This window comes from Pavona decussata, unplaced genomic scaffold (assembly GCF_977016875.1).
Source record: "Pavona decussata unplaced genomic scaffold, jaPavDecu1.1 SCAFFOLD_186, whole genome shotgun sequence".
Lineage (NCBI taxonomy): Eukaryota > Metazoa > Cnidaria > Anthozoa > Scleractinia > Agariciidae > Pavona > Pavona decussata.
This window is the reverse complement of record NW_028145595.1, coordinates 376,389-383,662: the sequence shown is the minus strand read 5'-3', so window position 1 is coordinate 383,662 and position 7,274 is coordinate 376,389. Positions and strand designations below refer to the sequence as shown.

Here is a 7,274-nt window from a genome sequence, read left to right as displayed (position 1 = left end):
TCTAAAGTGTGACCATTCAAGTGAAAGCTACTGAGCAGTACTTTCCTGTGGTGCTGTTTATTATACTGTACAAGGTGGTTCTAACTTTTGAGTCTGTGGATGAAATCCTAAAGTGTGACCATTCAAATGAAAGCTACTGAGCAGTACCTTCCTATGGTACTGTTTATTATGCTGTACAAGCTTTCCACCTTGCGGATGAAATCCTATAGTGTACCAATTCAAACGAAAACTTCTGAGCGGTACTTTCCTGGATCGCTGTTTATTTTAAAGTCATTAATCCTTTTTTGTCTCCAGTCTGTTCTCTACTGGTGTGAAAGATTTTACAACTGAAACTCTCTTAACTTTGCTGTAACTAGTTACCTCAAACTAAACGGTAAATCACAAGAAGAAAAGGAGATTTTTCCTCAACCTTTTCGTAATTATGTTTTCTCCCCCGAGAACAACGTTAAATTAAAACGCACTCGGAAAATAGATAGCTCTTATAATATTTGCGCTGAACTCGGAAAATTATCTTTTGTATCCGGAAATAAAAACATAATAAACGCATTTAAAACCTCATTATACACACGTTTGCGCAGAAAAAGTAAACTTTGAAAATCAAACACCTCGCGATTAAAATGTCATAAATCTAACTTGTTTTTCGCTAATTACCCCTTTTCGGATTGGATCTTCCGAATTAATAATTCTCTGAAATTTCATTTGTTCAATTTTCATTATGCCTCTATTGACATAGTTTTTAATCTGTTCTAAAGCGCACAATAAGATCTTTTCTAAAGACCGGCAAATAATGGATTACCCTATATAGAAGCGTGTCATTTCGATTTGTTCAGCTGCCTTACAACAATTCTACCACCGAGATTGTCCGAGGTAGGTTTCATAAGAAAGGTAAACGTGTGCTATTTGTTCACTTCTAAAAGGGCAACGAATCGAAGCGGTAAAGCATCGGCGAGATCTGGTATGTTTTTAACCACTTTTAAACGCCAAAATATATATTTTCCTATTTCAATAAGGAGACACAGGAATTTCTTGACAGTCTCAAATTTAGGCCTTGTTTAGACCTAGCCTAAGTAGCAAGCATTTCCCGCACGTTTTGCCGCGCAAAAGTTGGACAAGGAGCAAAAAGGAAGCGCTTGCTACAAGGCTGATCAGTTTATACCTCGCACTTCAGTTGCATGTGTTTTGTGCAAATCAAGCCCCTGAAAAACTGAAAAATCGCAGTACTTAAATTAGTCATAATCACACAGACAAGAAGTGATACACTTTGCTTTGAGACATGAGCGGCCTTAACGTTGAACAGACAGTATAGTCGATTCTTATCTGCAACTTGAATCGTGTTTGGCAACGCGTTTCAAAACCAAGGCAAGAATTAGACCTTATTAGTAGCTTTTGTTTTAATGGCCACAGTTTAGGATTTCGTCCACAAACAAAAGTTAGAACCACCTTGTACAGCATAATAAACAGCACCACAGGAAAGTACTGCTTAGCAGCTTTCATTTGAATGGTCACACTTTAGGATTTCACCCACAAACTCAAAGGTTAGTTGTACAGCATAACAAACAGCACCACAGGAAAGGGCTGCTCGGTAGCTTTCATTTGAATGGTAACACTTTAGGATTTCACCCACAGACTCAAATGTTAGAACCACCTTGTACAGCATAATAAACAGCACCACAGGAAAGTACTGCTCGGTAGCTTTCATTTGAATGGTAACACTTTAGGATTTCACCCACAGACTCAAATGTTAGAACCACCTTGTACAGCATAATAAACAGCACCACAGGAAAGCTTCTCAGTAGCTTTCATTTGAATGGTACACTGTTCCACGTACCATTTTGTGAATTTTAAGGATCATGGTTTTTCCTGTTTGTTTTTCATTTGCTACATGCACAGGTGAGTTCTGTGATCACCAAACCCATAATTCAATTAACACTATTCTCACATGGAACGAGGATGTTTTAAGACTATAAGGTTTTGGTAAATCAAAGTGGGAGGGTGGTATTTTTGATGGTATGGTGTTCAGTAAAATTTCGGTTGAGTTGCAACTCTCCTTGTCTTGTAACTGTTTATAATTTGTTGGCAAATTCTCAGAATTAAGATTTAAAGAGTTTGAGCGAGGAATTAATCGTAGGCTATAACATTAATCCTCTCTATTACAATGGTTTTTTTTTTTTGAAGAAAAATTTTTACTATAGCTAGAAATGGCCCTTTTTTTTTGTTTCAATCGGTGGGATAACCATGTCAGTTTTATCTGTGTGATGTTAACTCAATTTGTTTTTCTGGAAAATCAACAGAAAACAAGAGTTGAAATTTCACTGTTCCTGATATCTTATTTACAGGGGAATTTGCAGCAAAAATGCACTTAACAGCTATCTAATTCCTTAACTCATTGAAACAGGAAATGAAGTTCATTTTTATTTTTATGGACAGCTGAGGAAAATTTCAAAATGACAACATTGCGGTTTTTTTTTTTTTTAAAGTTCTTCCGAAACAATACATATCAGTTGATCAATTGTTATAAGGCGAGTTCTTTCATCTAAGCGCCCTTTTTCTAAATTATTTTTACTAAATTATCTTTTATTGGCATGGCAAAGAAGATAATTGGAAATACAGAATAAACATTACTGTGTAAACGTAGTAGATGGAACAAAACGTTGCACAATTTCCTGCCAGGTCACGTGATAGCACACTTTTTTAAAATCACTTTTTAATCCCCTGCTCGCACACAGCAGTTTGGTTTTTATTTGAAAACGGTGATTTTCTGTTCAAATGTACTAAGGTTTATCATCCACGGTGTCAGATCGAGAAAGCTAAATTTGCAAAATGATCACAAAAGGTCATTAACTTTACTCAAAAGATAAAACTACCTTGTACAGCATAATAAACAGCACCACAGGAAAGTACTGCTCAGTAGCTTTCATTTGAATGGTCACACTTTAGGATTTCATCCACAGACTCAAATGTTACAACCACCTTGTACAGTACCAGATAGTAAAAATAGGTACGCATATGCGTACATGTGGGTAGTGCTGTACACGCGCTGCTGGCCTGTTTGTTTACGTACACTCACTCACTTATTCACGCACTCATGCCTGACGATATAGTGGGTAGAGCACTATACAGTGTACTACCCACAACGACAATCTTTATTTTCTTTCTACCACAGGAAATTACTGCTTAGTAGCTTTCATATGAATGGTCTCACCTAAGGATTTCATCGTCAAACTTATATCATAAACCATAAACGGTGGCTGCAAAAAGCAACTCAAGATAACTGGGAGTTTCCTGGAACGATGGCCAGCATTCCAAAAGATTTTCTTGCGCTATTTTTTGCTTGCTACGCTCGCTTGCCTTCGGGCTAATGATCCATAACAACGCGTAAGAAAAACCTCCAGCAGACTGGGAACGATTGCAGAAAATTGCCACTTACTCTTGTTCTTTGTAACCGAGTCCATGGTCTCATAACATCATATAACGTTTGTATTTTTCTCCGTAGATCCTATCCGTATTTCAACATGAGAGCTTTACTTTTCCTTTGTGGTATTCTTTTGTTCGCCACTCTAATACACAGTAAGTATTACCAGTACTTATAAAAACAGAAATGAGATCGATAGGGAAACATGGAGCTTGCAAGTCACAGCGGCCTCCCAGTGCTAGCGAGCGCGCGAGCTACCCTCGCGAGTACCTGTATCTCGCGCCTTTCCCTCGCGTGCTTTTCTCGCAGCTCAGAAGTCATCAGTCCTAGGAAGCTTTTATCCACACTGATCTAATTGACCTTTTCTATGTTGATGGTTCCGTTGTTGCCCTTTCCGACTTTTTTTAATGTTACTTTTTTATAATGCGTTCAAATGCGGCTTGAATGTAACTGATTGTACACGACTTACTTTTAATTGCAGCTTCAACGGGATATCCTTTGGCAGATGAAGGTAAGTTACATGCTGTGCTGACATAACTTTTCGTGGTGGTACTGCTCCAGTGTATAGGGGGGAAAGCGGAACTTTAAGGTGGCTCTGACCTCCTCTGGTGGAATTTGGAAAATAATGTATCTAAACATGCTCATTACAATTCTATAATAAAAACTGGGGGTCACCGAGGTCGCTTTTAGTTATAACCACTTAAAGGTAAAATTAGGGCTGTTCTTAACAGGTTATACTGTTGTTATGGTAACCCATTGTGTGGAGAAAATGACCATCACTTTTTCACTAACATTAATACTTTTTTTTGGTATCATTATTGTTGTATCAACTGATAAAGAGTCGTAGTACCGATCCGTCAGAGTGTAATTGCTGCAAAGTAATGGACACCGGTGCCTGCCACCTTAAAGGGGTAGCTTTTTCAAGCCGTAGAAATTCAATGTGGTGGCATTTTCACGAGCTGAAGTATGGAAAAAGAGTAGCAAAATCTCTCATCTAGGTATTTAAAAGGGCCTTCAAAAATATCTCGAACAAAGCCACCGAAAAGACATAGTGTTTCTACTGAAGGGGTATTGATTTCTATGGTGGTTACGTAACGTTCTCCTTCTCAAACTCATTAATAATTCATCAAGAGAAAACAAAGAAAATCACTACCGTGACCGTGGTTTGGATATGTGTTCCTAATTACCATAAATTTTTCCCAAATCTAGCCTTGAATTTTTCCAAGAATCATTGATCATTTGAGAAGCCATATCAAACACTCGAAAGTGTGTTTGATCAGATATTCAAACACCTCGCAGTTGTTTAAAAAAACTCGGCTGCACCTCGTTTTTTCAACCTATTTCTCAGTGTTTGGATATCTGATGAAACAAGCTTTCTCGTGTCTGATATATTACATAAAAAATGGGTATGGGCTTCTGGGTGGAGCCTCCCCTGATAAAACTTTCTTGAGTAACTTCCCGGGTTACGAGCGCCGGACTTGAAATCGGAGGGCTTGGGTTCCCACCCAGAGGGGAGTGTCAATACTCCTAGTTTTTTCTTGCCACAGAAAACGGGTTAAGCTCCGCCGTATGGGTCACTCAAGCTCGAAGTGCGAATTTAACCTCACTCGCAACTTACGACATAGAGCGGTTTTCAATTGAGTGTCGAAAGTAATTGCGCGTTTGCTTTGCTTTTGCTTTACTAGGCTCTGTGATTGGTTGACAAAACTCGCGCCACTTTTTCAACCAATGAGATCCAAAACCAAAACCAATTATGACTTGGTCGCACGCGTTTTCCCGCGCTTGGCGCCGCTTACATGTATTTGCTCTGATATTCTGATTGGTTCATTGCGCTTTTTGCGTCTGTTGTGATTGGCCAGAGTAATTACTTTGGTTTTGGCTTTGCAACACTTGATTGAAAACCGCTCTAATCACTTATCGAGGGTAAAGAAAGTTCTCTCTTCAGTGAACACAGTCTTGCATGGCTGAAATTTGTCATGTTGTTGTTGTTGTCCTAGAGGAGGCAGGCATTTGCCCCGATCTTGAAAATGTACAGTGGCGCATTGGAAAATGTGAGCAGTGTCGCTGCCGCAACAAAACTGTGTACTGTAAGAGCAATTGTATCCAATAATAAACAAGGTATGAACTGGTCTTCTCCTATAAGCATTAGGAAGAGTTCTATTTTGCCTAAACGAAAGCCTTGCCCCACGAAAATGAGATGCGCTCTGACACAAAACCCCTCTGAAAATCTCTTACCGTCTCTCCCTTGCTCTCCCTCCCATCCCCCGCCCCTGCTAAGTAAGTAATTTATTTCATGTCAATAACATGGGGAGTGCTTGCGCAATCTCCTGGGCCAAAGGCTCATGAGGCTCCCTCCCAGAGACACACATATTGTCAGTCTTTCTTGCCCTCCCCCCTCCCTCCAACAGACACACATATTACGTAAGTTACGTTGTGCAAGAGTACGTAAGCCCCTCCCTCCTCCCCCCAGTCAGGGTGGGATAAGATAGTGTGCTGCGACAGGACTTAAACACTTTCTACGTCAGTGCCAAAATTCTATCCAATTATTGGTGTTCGATATTGATAACATTACGACTTTAAAGGGAATTGAAATCGGAAATAAAAACACAAAAAATATTTAATCATCCTAAGGTATGTAATTGTGAGCTAGTCAAACTTTTAGTTTGCAAAACTGCTCTTCCAAGCCTCAAATCAACAAAGCATCCAGGGACGTCAAAGTATAACACCTTCATTATTTTTCCCCGAAGTTTGTGTCTCAGTTTTATCAAACGCCCTAAAAGGGCCACAAGTTTATTGGTCATGCTGTTAAGAGCAATCCTTGTGAAATAAAGATATTATTTACTGGCTGACTGAATGACTGACTGACTCACTGAATGACTGATTGATTAAATGTCTCACTGTCTGACTGTCTGTCTGACTGACTGGTCCACTGACTGACTGACTGACCGACTGGCTGGCTGGCTGACTGATTGACCGACTGCCTGACTGGCTGACGACTGACTGACTGACTGATTGACTGTCTGACTGTCTGACTGACTGACTGACTGACTGACTGACTGACTGATTGGCTGGCTGGCTGACTGACTGACGACTGACTGTCTGACTGTCTGACTGTCTGACTGTCTGATTGTCTGACTGACTGACTGACTGACTGACTGACTGACTGACTGACTGACTGACTGACTGACTGACTGATTGGCTGGCTGGCTGTCTGACTGACCGACTGACTGATTGGCTAGCTGGCTGACTGACTGACTGACTGACTGACTGACTGACTGACTGACTGACTGACTGACTTGAAGAGAGTAAAATGTATTCACAGTTTTGCTAATTGCTACTTTGTGTCTCTCTATTCAGGATTCATGACTTTGGGGACTGCACTGTTTCAACACAAATGACTTTATCGTCAGTGGATAGATACCTGCAGCACAGGCAACATAACTCAAGCTATGCTGATGCTGTTTAAGATTTAAGATAATAAAGTAGATTGGGAAAACATTATCTCGACTACAGCTTTATTTTCGCATAAGGAAGTCAATGAGTTATTTACCGTAAGAGCAAACAACACAACAAAGTTCCCGACACACGGTGCATGCAACATACAACTTTGCGCGAAGATGTAATCTCCTGTTTCTCTTCAATACGAGGGAAACACGCACGTGCACACGTCTCCAGTTGTAAAGCGAAAGGCTATCCATGAAAAAGCTTATAGACTGCTCGTGCTATGCACAGAGCACAACACCGTGTGTGATTTCTCATTGGGCCGTTTGCTGTTTGTCCTACACCCCTGAAATTGTTGTGCACAAAATTGCGTGGTTCAACAAGTCTAGAAACAGGGGTAGGGGTGGGGTGTGTTAATTTC

The 7,274-nt window shown here is 40.1% G+C and overlaps 1 protein-coding gene and 1 long non-coding RNA gene across 2 annotated transcripts in view; both read left to right on the top strand.

The window, feature by feature from the left end:
• The first annotated feature begins 822 nt into the window (after window positions 1–822).
• On the top strand, window positions 823–6,913 carry LOC146462542 (uncharacterized). The gene is made up of 5 exons (XR_014857066.1): window positions 823–867; window positions 3,494–3,567; window positions 3,894–3,923; window positions 5,410–5,530; window positions 6,770–6,913. It is a non-coding gene; the product is annotated as an uncharacterized LOC146462542 (long non-coding RNA).
• LOC146462529 (uncharacterized) overlaps window positions 2,215–7,274 on the top strand; it is a 91,291-nt gene continuing 86,231 nt past the window's right edge. Inside the window, exon 1 of the mRNA XM_085085275.1 lies at window positions 2,215–2,978. The gene's annotated coding sequence lies outside the window, so the exon portion shown is untranslated. The remainder of the gene's footprint in view (window positions 2,979–7,274) is intronic.